The following is an 18,060-nucleotide window of genomic DNA, read 5'->3' as shown; positions in this document are numbered from 1 at the left end:
CCCATTTTTTGGATATCTAAGTTTTTTCCAGTTTCTAGCTACTATCAAAAAACAGAGTTGAGGAATTATTCTTGGGTTTAGTGGTGCATCTATTGGGTATATGCCCAGGAGTGTTATAGCTATAGTTTTTTCTTGAAGTAGAAATGTTCCCAATTTTCTGAGTAAGCACCAAATTGATTTCCAAAGCTGTTGTAGAAATTTGCACTCCCACCAGCAGCAGAGGAATGTTCCCTTGCTTTAATCATTGTCAACATATACAGTCACTTGAGGTTTTTTATCTTAACTATTCTGACCCATTTAAGATGGAATCTCATAGTCAATTTGATTTGCATTTTACCAGTGACTAAGGACATTTAAGTGCTTCTCAGCTATTTCAGATTCCTCTGTTGAGAATACCGTTTTGCTTTGTATCTCATTTTAAATGGGTTATTTGTTTTATTGATGTCTTGTTTTACGAGTTCTCTCTATATTTTGCATCTTAGTCCTCTATCAGATGTAGGTTGGTGAAGATATTTGCTCATTCTCTAAGCTTCCCTTTTGTCCTGTTGATGGTGTCTGCAAGCTTCTAAAAGCTTTTCAAATTCATGAGATCTCATTTAATAATTGTTAATCTTAGTGCCTGATCTATTTTGTGTTCTGTTCAGGAATTGGTTTCCTGTACCAATATGTTCAAGGATGTTTCCCATACTTTTTTCTGTTATCTTTAGTGTGCTTGGTTTTATGCTGAGGTCTTTGATCCACTTAGACTACAGTTTTGTGCAAGGTGGTAAATATGGTTCTAGTTGTGCTCTACTACTTTCAGACATCCAGTTAGACAAGTACCATTTATTGAAGATGCTTGCATTTTTCTATCGTATGCTTTTGGCTTATTTGTCAAAAAGAAGTGTTTGTAGGTATGTGTGTTTATTTCTGGATCTTCAATTGATCAACTTGTCTGATTTTATGCCACTACCATGAGACTTTTTCCTACTATTTCCCTGTAGTATAGCTTGAAGTCATAGATGGTAATAATTTCAGAAGTTCTTTATTGTACAGGATTATTTTACCTATCCCGCATTATTGTTGTTGTTGATGATGATGATGTTTCATATAAAGTTGGAAATTGTTTTTTCAAGGTCTGTAAAGAATTGTGTTGGAATTTTGTTGGGAATTGCATTGGATCTGTAGATTGATTTGGTAATTTGGCCATTTTTACTATGTTAATCAAATTGATCTATGAGTATGGGAGATCTTTACATCTCCTGATACCTTCCTCAATTTCCTTCAGAGACTTGAAGTTATTTTCATACATTTCTTTTACTTGCTTGGTTAGAATTACACCAGTATATTTTATGTTATTTCAGGCCATTGTATAAGGCATTGTTTTCTTAATTTCTTTCTCAGCCTGTTTATCATTTATACAAAGGAGAGATGATGATTTCTTAGTTGAATTTATATCCACCCACTTTGCAGAAGACAGTTAAGAGATTGAATGAATCTATATAAGACCTTACAGTCTTTCTTTAGAGTAACAATTCTTCAAACAGATCCACATGTATTTGAAACATATCTAGTGGCCATACCCACTAATCTTGTTACTCTCTATGGACTTTTGGGACCATTTTTATTCAAATCTTCATATTCTACTCTCAGGTCTCCATAGGCTCATAGTCATCATGTATTTAGTCCAACTTCAAAAGTCCCGTTAGGTTATATCACTTCCCCAGCAACATACTTTTGATCAGGTTTGAAGAGATACTACCTATATAACAAATATCAAATTTAATCTGAAAACATTTTCCTTTCTTCCCCCATTATACCATGTCATATGACACTATATGGTATATCTTGTCCAACAGAGCATTTTACAAATCTAAGAATTCACAACTGGGAAAGACTGTTGATGACTTTCTTTTGTAGGAGTCTGAATAGCACCCACTAGTATTTTGAAAGCTAGCTATAGAGAGGAAACTTACAAGTTAGATATAGTTTAATTTCTCTATTCACTATGAACAAAATTGTCGGTGTCGTCTGCAATAGGATCTTCCTATCAAGTGCTAAGAAACAACCAAAAGCAAACCTGATAAAACTGGTATATTGGGAGCTATTTTTGTGTACTCAGTGAGTAAATTCTCATAGTCATTCTATGATTTTTGTTTTTCATTTGTTGCTGTTGTTGTTGTTGTTATTGTTGTTGTTGTTGTTATTGTTGTTGTTGTTGTTTTGAGATAGGGTATCTCTATGTAGCCATGACTATCCTGGAATTCACTTTTTAGACAGACTGGCCTTAAACCCAGATATCTATCTGTCTCTGCATCCTGAGTTCTCAGATTAAAAGCATAAACTAGCAGTATTCCACAAAGTTATTCTATATTTGAATATCATTTTCCTTTAAAAATATATAGTATAGAAAAAGAATTATTAGTTCTTGATGGGTACTCTCATTAAAGTCAGTATTGTATTTCTCTTATATTTTAATAAGGAGATAAAATTTGTATGTTTCCATGTCAATTTTAATATTTTTGGTTACCAATTTCTCTTTCTATTTCATAATCAGTGTTCTTTCATATCCATGACTGTTTAGGTATTTGAAGTCTCATTATTCTTCCTGTATTAATCAGGGTTGTCTAGAGAAAAGGAATTTATAGAATGAATGAAAAAATATATGTAATTTATTAAAATGCCTTACAGGCTATGGTCTAATTAGTTCAACATTGGTTTCTCCTAAAGAATGTAAAAAAAAAAAAATTCAGAAGTTGTTCAGTCCACAATGATAGTTTGTCTTTAGCATAGGCGATATTCCCAAATAATTATACTCTAATGCCAGGAAAAGAATATTCTTACCAGCAAAAGCAAGGACAAGCAGACAGAAAGAAAAACCTTCTCTATTCCTTGACCTTCATATAGACTGCCTGGTTAAAGGTAGATCATTCTACCTAAAATGATCCAATTAACTAAAACCCCCTCACAGGTACACTCATTTTCATGGAGTTTTAATTAATTCCAAATGTTGTAAAGTTGACAACCAAGAATGTCATTACAAGTACACTCTTTGACACACCAAAACATTCCCATAACATTCTTAATTTCTACATGAAAACAATAACTAGGTCATTATTATAAAGAGGTAGATATAACTATTCTACCTACAACTGTAAACATATTATATATTTAATTACATCATAATTTCTCTTAACATGATATCACTATCACATGAAGAAGAACAAATGAACATTTATTTTAGAATATTTGTCAATGTCACTTAAGGGGCATTCTTAGTATCTCAAAACCTACCTGTAAAAACACTAATATTTTCTCAATTGCCATTACTTCATATGATAAAGAAATCAAGAAAATAAATAAAAATGTCTGCACAAACATATTGTTAACAAAATGTGACAGGAATACACGTTTCCATTATGATCTTCATTTCTACAATGGGTACTGTGACATTAGCTTTTTTTTTTTTTATAACACCCTTCTTATATCTGTCCATTGTGCTGGATTTTATGAACCCTCAGGAAGCACCTTAGTATGTTCTCATTCTTTTCTGGGAAGAATGGCCCATAACTTTATTCCTAAATATTTGTTGCCATTCTTCCTCTGTCCTGAACCATTGTGATTTCCTACTGACATACTTACAAGCCATGGTAGTACCAAGAAATATTCTGAGAGATCTCCTGCACTTCAGATATAATTTTTCTTGCTTCCTCTGTGGAGAAGTATTCTGATCTCCCCTTGGTAGTCTTAATCAACTGTTTTACTTTCTTCAGTCTGTTGGGTTAAACACACCAGAAATCACAAGTTAATAAAGGGAAGTACGAGCTTCCAGTACATTGGAATGTTTCTTCTCTCTCCTGGTCCAAATGTTTTTTCTTTTCCTTTTTCTTGTTTTTTGAATCAAAATGCCTAGACTAACAAAACTAAAGTTAGTGGGAACTGGTAGCAAAAATTTTCCTAGTGAATCATAGGGATGATAGTTAGTGGCACCATTTCATTTTGCACTCCTTGATTCCTCAACATGTGGAACCTCAGGAGAACTCAGATTGGCAGATCAGCTATCTCTCCAAAGTAACTTATATTCTAAAGTAAATATTTTATTATTAAAAAGTAACCCTAAATATCTCACAAGACCGTCTTGCCCCTGCAGACACTCTTACCCCCTCAGCTACCTTCAAGAAAGAACAGGAACTGCTGTAACAGGCCTATGGTAAAATATTTTTTTTTTTTCCCCAGTGGTAAGAGGTATTGTTCAAGACACTTCAGACTTCACTTATATGGTATAAACCAAGAAGGCCACTGAAAATATTCTGTCCACCAGCTTTCCCTCATTATTAGAGTAAATGCTACTCAAGATACTGGAGAAGAGAAGTTATCAAAAGCCCAACCCATATATCAGTTCTGAGCTATACAATATCCTGACAAGTAAAATGAAATGCATGCTTTAAACTATGTCTACATCATTTGGATTTCATTAATATCAATTATAATGACTCTCTTCCATCCTAACTACACTGAGTAGACCTTCTCTATGCATTGTTTAGTTTAGCTAATTGTCAATCTCATTGTTCTTTAAAATAATCAACTCTTTAGATTGATCATTAATATTTCTCCTTCTCATTTTCATATTGACTTCTGCCTATGATTATATTTTTCTTTGTATACAAACTGGTTGTTAGTTTGTTCCTGTTTCTGAATAACTTCATATATACTTTAATATGTTTTCATTAATATGATTTTGTTTAATTACTTATGTTATCCATTTGTAGTCTAACAACTTTATAGATATGGAGACTACTAAAAAGAGCTTCTGTGTTTTTATATTTATAGAGAAATGATTATGCCCTAATGTGTAATGAATTTTAAAGAAGAATTCATGGATTGCTGTGAGAAATTTTGTATACTTTAATGTTTATTTGAAATGCTCAGTAGTTGCCCATAAGGGAAAATCTATGTTAATTTCCATGTGGTTGATTGGTCTAATAATAACTGTTGTATATTGAGGCCACTGAGTATTAATGCCTTAGTATTAAGTTGTTTATTTGTATATACAATCATTTTCTCATGAATATATGTGAGAGCATATTTGGCGTATAAATATTTAGAACTGTCATTTCCTCTTTTTTTTTTTCTTATATAGAATGAACATTTTTTAGAATGCCTATTGAAAACTGTGTGTTCCAGCAGGCTGATAGCAGGAAAGAAGACATCAAACAGTGGGCATTTGCTTCTTCCATTCATTTTTATTAATATCCCACTTTTTAGAAAGGCCCTGGATGGAGTTGAGTTTTATGTTCATAGTCCACTCATTTAGCACAGCACCTAGTTTGGCTAAAAGATGTGAGAGGTGATTCTGCAATATACCTCTCATCAAACCACTCCCTATTCTGGGCTCAGAGAATAATGTGGAAGAGGAGGCATAAAGATACTCAAATCTAGAAGCAATGGATAACCACAAAGAAAGAGTGCATAATAGATTCAACAGAACTAATGTACATTCCCAATGAGAAGGAGGAACTACTATGTAGGGCTTATACATGTTTCAGATTAATGTGATCCCAGCACAGAGAGAAGGAAACACATTTGTGATCCCACATCTAACCAAGAAGCTATCTTCAATTGATTCCCTCTTGTGAGTAGGCCCTATATATACTCAGCACTCTTGAAATTTTTCAAAAAGTGGAGAATAGATAACTAATGAAGGATTATGTAAAGTCCTAAAGTGAGTCAGGACTGAATGAGTTTCAATGTTCTCCAGAAGAAAATACTGGAAAATACATATCTGTAATTTTATCAAAATGGATTAACTGGAAACATAAATCTTTTACATTTTAAGAGAAATATTGCTATACTAATTAATTATTGCACTATTACACATAATTATTACTATACTAATAAATGAATTATTAGCAGTTTTATGTGTAAATGGTCTTCAATTTATAAAGAATAATATTATAAAGTATCTTTAAGTCTTTGTGTATATGTTTATGTATGTGAATTCAGGTAAAGACACGGCATTTGACATTTGGAATGAACAGAATTCAGAGTTAAACCTTGTCTCTTACCTAATTTGATGCAGGGATCTTCTGTTGTTTACTGCTATAAATGCTGTGCTAGCTGTGCTAATTCTCATGTCTTCATCTACAGTTTTGATGTGGTGATGTTGTAGTTACAGATACCTGATACAACTTTTGGTTATAAGTTATGTGGTTATCTACAATTTTAAGGGCCCATTTTTATCCATTAAAACTTTTGCTTAGCCTCCAATTAAAACATCTTGAAAAATATAATTTTTTTCTCTCTCCCCTCGTCATAGGACTACAATCTTCCTTGAGAATGTCTGCTTTCCCATACCCATGGTCTTTTTTTGTTTGTCTGCTTGTTTTGTTTTTTCGAGACAAGGTTTCTCTGTATAGCCCTGGCTGTCCTAGAACTCACTTTGTAGACCAGGCTGGCCTCGAACTCAGAAATCCTCCTGCCTCTATCTCCCGAGTGCTGGAATCAAAGGTGTGTGCCACCACGCCCGGCCATGGTCTTCTTTTTTAACTCTCATTTTTGTTGTGCCTTTTTCCCATCTCTCCTCTGTTTCCTTCCAAGTCTCTCTAAGTTCACCTGTGTCTTCTACCTCTTTTCCTGAGTCTCTGCCTGCCCCAAGTTTCCACTCCTCAAGATCTTCCTGCCCCAGTGCTAGCCATCAGCTTTTTATTATACAACAACAACAACAACAACAGCAACAACAGTAAGAACAAGAACAACACATTCTAGTGTGAACCAATCAGCAGCAAGACAATGCCCAATCCAAAACTTAGAGTAGATTTTGGTATTTTGAGTGCTGCTTGACCATTTTCAAGGCAGTTTGATTTTAACATGTTAATCTCAGAGAATCATCTTTTTGGCAGGTGAGATAGAAGAAACTTTAATATATAGAAAACTGGTGGTGGGCCAAAGAAATGATAATACCAAAATTATGCCATCTCTTAGCTCTCTTCAGTCACAGCAATTAACAATTGAAAATACAGGAACACATTTTCAGAAAATGTGAGGGGAATTCATCCAAATAATTAACAAACAGAGTAATATAGGACAACAAGTATGCCAAAAAACCTTGAGTTCCCTTTGGGTTGACCATCTCTTGATGGACGTGTCACCTATCTAATATGTAGTTAATATTCCCAGTGTGACTCAGAGAAAACTAAACTTTCCCTTTCAAGCAGATGTCAATTACAGATAGCTTCTTGTTTAGGGTTTGGAGCCTGTGTCAACTTCCCCCTCTCAGTACTGTATATGACCAATGCTCCAATAATATTTTATTTGTTTACATTTTTGTGATTCTTTTTTAAAATTTTCATTAGATATTTTGTTCATTTACATTTCAAATGCTATCCCAAAAGTCCCCTACACAACTCCCCTGCCCTGCTCCCCTACCCACTCACTCCCACTTCTTGGCCCTGGCGTTCCCCTGTACCAAGGGGCCTCTCTTCCGAATGATGGCTGACTAGGCCATCTTCTGCTACATATGCAGTTAGAGACATGAACTCTGGGGGTACTGATTAGTTCATATTGTTGTTTCACCTATAGGGTTGCAGACTCCTTCAGCTCCTTGGGTACGCTGTCTAGCTACTCCATAAGTTTTCCTATATTTTTCTATTGAGAATTTACAAAGTAAAATAGAATGCTAAGCTAGAATCTATGCTCTGGCATATCTTATCATCAAATCATCATGTTTGTGGTTACATCTTCACATTTGCAAAGATCAGTCCACATTTCCTCATGGCCATGCTTTTGTCATTTAGACAGGTTAGTTCTTTGTAAAGGCCCCTACTGAATGTTAAAAACAAAAATACACTTAAAAGTGAAGCTTCTAGATAAGACATTTGTCCTTCCTCATTTTGCATCACTCCTCAAATTTGATGTTGGCTTCCCAACTGGCCTTACATTTCAAAGCTTGATTTAGATCTCTAAACACATCCTTGTTGGCAACAGTTTTGTCCAAGGGGATATCCACAGAGTACTTTTATAAGGGTCAAAAATTCACTAAAGGAATACCCCAACCTCAGATTGTATGTAAAATCAAAGAGTACTTATTCTGCAACTAGCATGCTATGGTCACCATCTGAATGGCAACATAATTGCTTCTGAAATAATAACAGACATCTAAAACTTAAGGCTCATTCCAAGAGGTTACAAAAACCATTAACCAAAGGTCATGAAGAAGATATATACCACAGGAGCTCAGGTGCAAAAACAGGAGATAAGATATTAAGTTTATCTATACAAAACTTCAAGGACAGCCTACTTATGGTCTTTAATTTTCCATGAACCTGCAAACTAGTAACAAATGATGAATGTGTCACCAGATAATTGCTCTTAGTGGATAAACATGCAGATATACTCTGTTATAAACCTCTTATTAAATTTATGACATGAATTTATGTGCATAATTATAGTGATCTTTTACCATTTAAACACACAATCTTAAATTCCTACAAGTGCTGAGAACAATGAGCAGAAGCAGCCAGTCCCTTCTCTTTGTGAGACTTAGAAGCACAATTCCCTGCAGAGGCTTTACCTATCCTCCTGCTATTCTCACCACAAGTTGCTAAACCAGAGACTGCAGGCTCCAGACCCAGAGGAACTCAGACTGACAGATCAATTGCAGAAGCAGAGTTCCTTTCACACAGGATAGTAAATGATACATGACCTAATTTCTGAGTGGAGACAAAATGGAATAGATAGGACATTTCAACTTGTAGGCAGGAGGTGGTTGTAGTGGTAAACTTAAAAAGGACTTGATCTTGGATCTCTTGTTAATTTTCTTAATTCCCATGGCAGCTATCACTTTTCAAGGATAGCCATCAATTCCAATGACTTTAAGGGCAGTCTGAGGTGCTATCATTAATGTTCTACATGATGACAGCTTTGCTTTCATAGTAGCATTCAACCAGGACCAGCACCATTTTCTCAGATTTCATGAACTTGCCCATTTTAACAGCAAGAAGCTAGCAACCAGCAGAAAGGAAATTACGACCCATAATCTTTGATTATATAAGCTGTTCATTTTAATATTGTAAAACAAAACAAAACAACAAAAAAACCCTAACCACCACTTTCATTAAAACATATTCACTGACAAGCTGCTTCTCTTGGGAAACACCATTCCACCTTGAAGAACATTAGCTTTGGTACCAAAGAATGTGCTCATATCTAACATTCTGTGTAAAAGATATTACTTAAAAATGATTAAAAGAAAAATGGTATTACTTCAACTGAAATATTGCAGAAGATATTAGAAAATGGGAAGACTTCCCATGCTCATGGATTGGTAAGGTTAATATACTAAAACTGGACATCTTATCAAAAGCAATCTACATATTCAATGAAGTTCCCATCAAAATTACAGGAAAATTCTTTACAGATCTTGAAAGAAATATACCTCACGTCATATGGAAAAACAAATTATGCAAGATAAATAAAACATTTTGGTACCATCAGAGAACATCTGGAGGTATCACCATCCTTGATTTCAAGCTGTACTGGAGAACAATAATAATAAAAACCACATGGTGTTTGCATAACCACAGACTGATTGATCAAGGGAATCTAATCACTAAACCAGAAGTAAATCCACAGAATGGTGAACACTTGATTGTTGTCAAAGAATCTAATACTATACAGCAGAGAAGGAAAGCATCTTCACTGAATGATGCTAGTATAACTGACTGTCTGCATGTAAAGAAAGATCTATATTTATCACCCTTTGTAAAACTAAAGTGCAAGTGGATTAAAGACCTTAACTTAAAACAAGATACACTAAAACTGAGAGAAGTGAAAGTGGGGTGTAACCTTGAAGAAATAGGCACAGGAACAAGATCCTGAGAATAATATCAAGAGTTCAGGCACTAAGATCAACAATTAATAGATAGGACCTCATGAAACTCAAAAGCTTTTATAAGGCAAAGCACACCATCAACAGGGTAAAACATGAGCTTACAGATGGGAAAAGATCTTCACCTATCATGTATCCATCAGAGCATTGATATCTAAAATATTTAAAGAACTCAAAAAATTAAGCACTCACAAACTAAATTAAGCATATTTAAAAATGGACTAAAGTGCTAAATAGAATTTCAAACCAGAGATGAAACAGGGCTAAGAAATAAAAAGACAATATTCTACAAGATTAGTGATCTGTAAAATGAAAATCAGAACTAGTTTGAAATTTCATTTTATGATTCAGAATGACCAGATCAATAAAACATTTTAATGATTTTATTGATTATGTTTAAATATTTTTGCATGTATGAATGCATGTGTCTGTGTTTGGTACATACAAAATCACAGTGTGCATATGGATCATAGAGAGCATCTTGCAGAAGTCAGTCCTTTCCTTCTACCAAGTCTATTATAGGGATTGAAGTAACATCTTCAGGCTTAAAGGGAAGAGACTTTGCTCACTGAACAATCTACCAGTCCAGATGCTGTTTTATACATTGAATAAATTGTTTTGAAAAAAATTTCTATGTTAATGTTCCAAAATTTATATATTATTTTACAATATATAGCAGTAAAATGTGGTAATTTTGGATCTTGTTTAGAATTATGCTCTAAAGACCTGAAGGGCAAAAATGTTTTTATTTTATACTCCATATTTTATTCTTCCCTCCACCCCCAACCACCCTCACATCCCATACTTTCTTCTCACCCCCTGTCTCCACATGAATGTCCTCACCCCCCACCCCAACTGACCTCTAAACTCCCTGGGACCTCTATTCTTTTGAGGGTGCATCATGTTTGAATGAACACATACCTGTCAGTCATCTATTTAAGTTTTAGGTGTCACATATCAGCTGGTGTATGCTGCCTGTTTGGTGGTCCAGTATTTGAGAGATCTCATGGGATCCAGATTAAATGAGACTGCTGATCCTCCTACAGGATCATCTTTCTCTTCTGCCTCTTTCAGCCTTCCCTAATTCAACAACAAGGATCAGCAGCTTCTATCCATGGGTTGATTGCAAACATCTGCATATGACACTTTCAACTGCTTGTTGGGTCTCCTGGGGTGCATTCTGGAGAGTTCCCCCAACCTCTTATCTCCTGAGGTTACCTGTTTTTTTTTTGTTTGTTTGTTTTGTTTTGTTTTGTTTTGTTTTCTGGCCTTCAGGCTTTTTCCCTCACCCAATCCCAAATCAGGTTCCAATCTCACCACTGCTCCCTTCACTCCTCCACTTTCCCTCCTAGGTCCCTATTTCCCTCCCCACTTGTGATTGCTTTCTTCTCCCTCCCAAGTTGGACTGAGGCATCCTCACTTGGGCACTTCATCTTCTTAAACATTTTGAGTTATGTAGACTGTAACTTGGGTATTCTGTAGTTTTTTTTTGTTTGTTTGTTTGCTTGTTTGTTTGTTTTTTTTTGGCTAACACCTACTTATTAGTGAGTGCATACAATGCATGTCTATTTGGGTCTGAATTTCCTCACTCAGGATGATATTTTTCTAGTTCCATTCATTTTCCTGCAAAACTCAGGATGTTCTCCATCATAATAGCTGAGTAGTATTCCATTGTGTAAATTAACCACAATTTCTGTACCATTATTCTGTTGTGGGACATCTGGATTGTTTGCAGTTTCTGGATATCACAAATAAGGCCACTATGAATGTAGTGGAACATATGCCCCTGTGGCATGGTGGGGCATCTTTTGGGTAAGAGTGGTATAGCTGGGTCTTCAGGTAGCTCTATTTCCAGTTTTCTGAGGAACCTCCAGATTCATTTCCAGGGTAGTTGTACCAGTTTGGAATCCCAACAATATTGGAAGAGTGTTTCTCTTTCTCCAACATGTGTTGTCACTTGTGGTTTTGCTCTTAGCCATTCTGATTGGTGTAAGGTGGAATCTCAGGGTCATTTTGATTTGCATTTCTCTGATCACTAAAGACTTGGAACATTTTTTATGTGCTTCTCAGCCATTCGAGATTCCTCTGTTGTGAATTCTCGGTTTAGTTCTATACCCCATTTTTTGATTGGGTTGTTTGGTTTTATGGTGATTAACTTCTTGAGTTTTGTATCTATTTTGAATATTAGCCCTCCATTGGATGTGGAGTTAGTGAAAAATTTTCCCAGGATGTAGGTTACGGATTTGTCTTATCGACTATGTCCTTTGACTTACAGAAGCTTTTCAGTTTCATGAGGTCCTATTTATCAGTTCTTCATCTTAGACCATGAGCCATTGGAATTCTCTTTAAGAAGTTTCCCTCTGTGTCAATGAGTTCAAAGCTCTTCCCACTTTTTCTTCTATTAGATTCAATGTATCTGGTTTTATGTTGAGGTCCTTGATTCACTTGGACTTGAGATTTGTGGGTCTCTTTTCAGTTTTCTACATACAGACAGCCAGTTAGAACAGCACCATTTATTGAAGATACATTCTATTTTCCATTTTATATTTTTGGCTTCCTTGTCAAAGATTGTTTGTAAGTGTGTGGTTTTATTTCTGTGTCTTCAATTCTATTCCAGTGATTAACCTGTCTGTCTCTACCAATACTATGTAGTTTTTTTTTATCACTATTGCTCTGTATTAAAGCTTAAGGTCAGGGACGGTGATTCCCCCAGAAGGTCTTTTACTGTTAAGAATTGCTGCTAGTCTGGGATTTTGGCCTTTCCAGATGAATTTGAGAATTGCTCTTTCCATATCTTTGAAGAATTTTGTTTGGTGATTGCATTGAATCAATAGATTACCTCTGGTAGGATGACCATTTTTACTATGTTAATTCTGCCAATACACGATCATGGGGAGGGGGGGCTCTCCATTTTTTGTGCTCTTCTTTGATTTCTTTCTTCAAAGACTTGAAGTTATTGTCATATAAGGAAGGCTTTCACTTCTTTGGTTAGAGTTACCCAAGATACTTTACATAATTTGTGGCTATTTCGAAGGGAGTTGTTGCCCTAGTTTCTTTCTCAGCCTGTTTACCATTTGTATAAGGAAAGGCTTCTGACTTCTTTGAGTTGAATTTATATTCTGCCACTCTACTGAAGTTGTTTTTCAGATGGAGAAGTTCTCAGGTAGAATTTTTTGGGTTGCTTATGTGTACTATCATATCATATATAAATAATGATACCTCTATTTCTTCTTTGCCAATTTGTATCCACTTGATCTCTTTTTGTTGTCTTATTGTTCCAGCTAGCACTTTGAGTACTATATTGAATAGATATGGGGAGAGTGGGCACCTTTATCTTTTCCCCAGTTTCAGTGGGATTGCTTCACATATGTCTCCATTTAATTTTATATTGGCTGTTGGTTTGCAGTACACTTTTTTTTTAAAATCATGTTTAGGTATGGGCCTTGAATACGTGATCTCTCCAATACCTTTGACATGAAGGGGCGTTCTGTTTTGTTAAATGCTTCGTCTGCATCTAAGGAGATAATCATGTGATTTTTTTTTCTTTGAGTTTGTTTATATATTTCCATATATTAAACCAGCCTTGTATCCCTGGAATGAACCTTACTTGATCATTGTGAATGATAGTTTTGATGTGTTCTTGGATTCTGTTTGCAGGAATTTTATTGAGCATTTTTCATTGATATTCATAAGTGAGATTAGTCTGAAGTTCTATTATGATTATGATTATGATTAGCTCTTTGTATGGTCTAGGTAGCAGAGTAACTATGGCTTTATAGAATGAGTTAGGTAGTGTTCCTTTTCTTTCTATTTTATGGAATAGTTTGAGGAAAATTGATATTAGGTCTTATTTGAAAGTTGGGCAGAATTCTGCACTAAATCCATCTGGCCTTGGCTTTTTATGGTTGGGAGGTTTTTAATGATGTCTCCTACTTCCTTGTGTGGTATGGCCTGTTCAGATAGTTTACCTGCTCTTGATTTGAATTTGGATTGTGGTATCTGTGAAGATAACCATCAATTTCATCTAGATTTTCCAGCTTTGTTGAGTATAGGCTTTTATAATAGCATCTGATGATTATTTGAATTTCCTCCATTTCTGTTGTATATGTCTCCCTTTTCATATCTGATTTTGATAATTTGGATACTGCTTCTCAGCCCTTTAGATATTTTTACTAGGAGTTTATCTATCTTGTTGATTCTCTCAAAGAACTAGCTTCTGAATTTGATGACTCATTGTATTGTTTTCGTTGTTTCTATTTGGTTGATTTCAGCCCTGAGTTTGACTATTTCCTGCCTTCTCTTTTCCTCTTGGGTGAGTTTGCTTCATTTTGTTCTAGAGCTCTTAGGTGTGCTGTTAAGTTGTTAGTGTAAGATCTCTTCAGTTTCTTTACTGGAGCACACCGTGCTATGAGCTTTCCTGATAGCACTGCTTCCATTGTGTCTCATAAGTTTGGTTATGATGTGTCAAAATTTTCACTAAATTCCAGAAAGTTTTTTTAATTTCTTTCTTTATTTCTACCCTGACCAAGTTATTATTGAGTAAAGAATTCTTCAGTTTCCATGTGTATGTGGGCTTTCTTTAGTTTTTGCTGTGTTTGAAGACCAGCCTTATGCCATGGCGATCTGATAGGATATGTGATATTATTTCAATCTTCTTGTATCAGTTGAGGTTTGTCCTGCATCAAATTATATGGAGGATTTTGAAGAAGGTACCATGAGGTGCTGAGAAGTTACATATATATGTTTTTTTTTTTGTTTTAGGATAAAATGTTCTGTAGATATCTGTTGGAAATATTTAGTTCATAACATCTACTAATTTCAGTGTGTCTGTGTTTAGTTTCTGTTTCAATGACCTGTCCAGTGGTGAGAATGAGGTGTTGAAGTCTCCCACAATTATTGTCTCGGGTTCAATGTGTGATTTGAGCTTTAGCAAAGTTTCTTTTATGAATTTGGGTGCTCTTGCATTTTGGGCATAATTTTCAGAATTGAGACTTTCTTTTCATGGATTTTCCCCTTGATGAATATGAAGTATACTTCTTTATCACACTTGATAACTTTGTGTTGAAATTCTATTTTATTGGAAATTAGGATGGCAACTCCTGCTTGTTTTCTGGAACCATTTTCTTGGAATAACTTTTTCGATCCTATTACTATGAGATAGTGCCTGTCTTTGTTATTGAGGCGTGCTTCTTTTATGCAGGAAAATGCTGGATCTTGTCATAGCTTATGTCATTTTATAGGTGAGGACTCCATTAATATTGAGAGATATTAAAGAGAGATGGGTGTTGGTTCCTGATACTTTGGTTTTGTAGGTGGCTTTATGTGCTAGTGGTTCTCTCAGCTTGGCTTTGTTGTGAGATGCTTAACATCTTCTAATTTCTTTGGTGTAGTTACCTTCCTAGTGTTGGAGTTTTCCTTCTAGGCTCCTCTGTAGGGCTGGATTGGTAGTTCAACACTTTTTGAATTTAGTTTTGTCCTAGAATATTTTGGTTCCTCCATGTATGTTGATTGAGAGTTTTGCTGCATATAGTAGCCTAAGACTGCATTTGTGCTCTCTTAGAGTCTGCATGACCTCTGATCAGGCTCTTCAGGGTTTCATAATATCTGTTGAGAAGTCTTGTGTAATTCTGATAGGTTTACTTTTGTATATTAGTCCTTTTCCATTACACATTTTAACATTCTTTGTTTGTTTTGTGAATTTAGTGTTTGGATAATTATGTAACGAGAAGTTTTTCTTTTGTGGTGCCATTTATTTGGTGTTCTATATAGGCTTTTATGCCATCCCTTTCTTCACGTTGGGGAATTTATTTCTACAGGATGTTTTCAGGTCCTTTAAGCTGGCAATCTTTGTTCTCCTCTATATCAATTATTCTTTTTTGATTTTTAGTTTTGTTTCTTTCATTATTTATTTTATTTTTTATTATAAATTTTCTTTATTTACATTTCAAATGTTATCCCATTTCCTTGTTTCCCCACTGAAAATCCCCTATACACACCCCACTCCCCCCTGCTCCTCAACCCACTCATTCCTGCTTCCTGGCCCTGGCATTCCATATAATGGGGTATAGAAGCTTCACAAGACCAAGAGCCTCTCCTCCCATTGATGGCCAACTAGGACATCCTCTGCTATATATGCAGCTAGAGCCATGAAACCCTCCCTGGGTTTACTTTGATTGGTGGTTTAGTCCCAGGAAGCTCTGGGGTTACTGGTTAGTTCATATTGTTGTCTCTCCTATGGGGTTGCAAACCCCTTCAACTCCTTGGATACTTTCTCTAGCTTCTTCATTGGGAACCATGTACTCCTTCTAATGGATGACTGTGAGCATCTATTTCTGTATTAGTCAGGCACTGGCAGAGCCTATCAGGAGAAAGCAATCTCAGGCTCCTGTCAGCAAGCTCTTGTTGGCATCTGCAATAGTATCTGGGATTGGTGATTGTTTTGGGGATGGATCCCCAGGTGGGGCAGTCTCTGGATGGTCATTCCTTCAGTCTCTGCTCCTAACTTTTTCTCTGTAACTCCTTCCATGGTTATTTTGTTTCCCCTTCAAAGAAGGATCAAAGTATTCACACTTTGGTCTTCCTTTTTCTTGAGTTTCATATGTTTTGCAGATTGTATCTTGGGTATTCTGAGATTCTGGGCTAATATACACTTATCAGTAAGTGCGTATCATGTTTGTTCTTTTGTGATTGGGTTACCTCATTTAGGATGATATCTTCCAGATTCATCCATTTGTCTAAGAATTTCATGAATTCATTTTTTTTAATAGCTGAGTAGTACTCCATTATGTAAATATACCACATTTTCTGCATCCATTCCTCTGTTGAGGGACATCTGGGTTCTTTCCAGCTTCTGGCTATTATAAATAAGGCTGCTATGAATATAGTGGAGCATGTGTCCTTATTACCTTTTGGAACATTTTCTGGGTATATGCCCAGAAGAGGTATTACTGTATCTTCTGGTAGAATTATGTCCAATTTGTGAAGAGCCACCAAATTGATTTTCAGAGTGGTTGTACCAGCTTGCAATCCCACCAGCAATTGAGGAGTGTTCCTCTTTCTCCACATCCTCGCCAGCATCTGCTGCTACCTAAAGTTTAGATCTTAGCCATTCTGACTGGAGTGAGGTAGAATCTCAAGGTTGTTTTGATTTGCATTTCTATGATGATTAAGGGTGTTGAACATTTTTTCAGGTGCTTTTCAGCCCTTTGGTATTCCTCACTAGAGAATTGTTTGTTAAGCTCTGTACCCCATTTTTTAATGGGTTTATTTGAATTTCTGGAGTCCAGCTTCTTGTGCTCTTTGTATATATTGGATTTTTTTTTTAGTCCCCTATCAGATTTAGGATTGATAAATATCCTTTCCCAATCTATTGGTGGCCTTTTTGTCTTATTGACAGTGTCTTTTGCCTTACAGAAGCTTTGCAATTTCATGAGGTCCCATTTGTCAATTCTTGATCTTACAGCACAAGCCATTGCTGTTCTGTTTAGGAAAATTTCCCCAGTTCCCATATCTTCGAAGATTTCCCCCACTTTCTCCTCTATAAATTTCAGAGTCTTTGGTTTTATGTAAAGTCCTTTGATCCACTGGACTTGAGCTTTGCACAAGGAGATAAGAATGGATCAATTTGCATTCTTCTACATGATAACCACCAGTTGTGCCAGCACCATTTGTTGAAAATGCTGTCTTTTTTCCACTGGATGGTTTTAGCTCCCTTGTCAAAGATCAAGTGACCATAGGTGTGTGGCTTCCTTTCTGGGTCTTCAATTCTCTTCCATTGATCTACCTGTCTGTTGCTGTACCAGTACCATGCACTTTTTATCACAATTACTTTGTAGTACAGCTTGTGGTCAGGCATGGTGATTCCACCAATGGTTCTTTTATTGTTGAGAATAGTTTTTGGTATCCCAGGTTTTTTTTTATTCCAGATGAATTTTCAAATTACCCTAACTCAGTAAAGAAGTGAGTTGGAAGTTTGATGGGAATTGCATTGAGTCTGTAGATTGCTTTCGGCAGGATAGCCATTTTGACTATATTAATCCTGCCAATCCATGAGAATGGAAGATATTTCCATCTTCTGAGATCTTCAAATTCTTTCTTCAGAGACTTGAAGTTCTTATCATACAGGTCTTTCACTTCCTTAGTTAGAGTCACACCAAAGTATTTTATATTATTTGTGACTATTGTAGAGAATGTTG

Source organism: Mus caroli, unplaced genomic scaffold (genome assembly GCF_978045245.1).
Source record: "Mus caroli unplaced genomic scaffold, Mus_caroli_1 scaffold_11, whole genome shotgun sequence".
Lineage (NCBI taxonomy): Eukaryota > Metazoa > Chordata > Mammalia > Rodentia > Muridae > Mus > Mus caroli.
The sequence above is the reverse complement of the archived record's forward strand: the minus strand, read 5'-3'. Positions refer to the sequence as shown.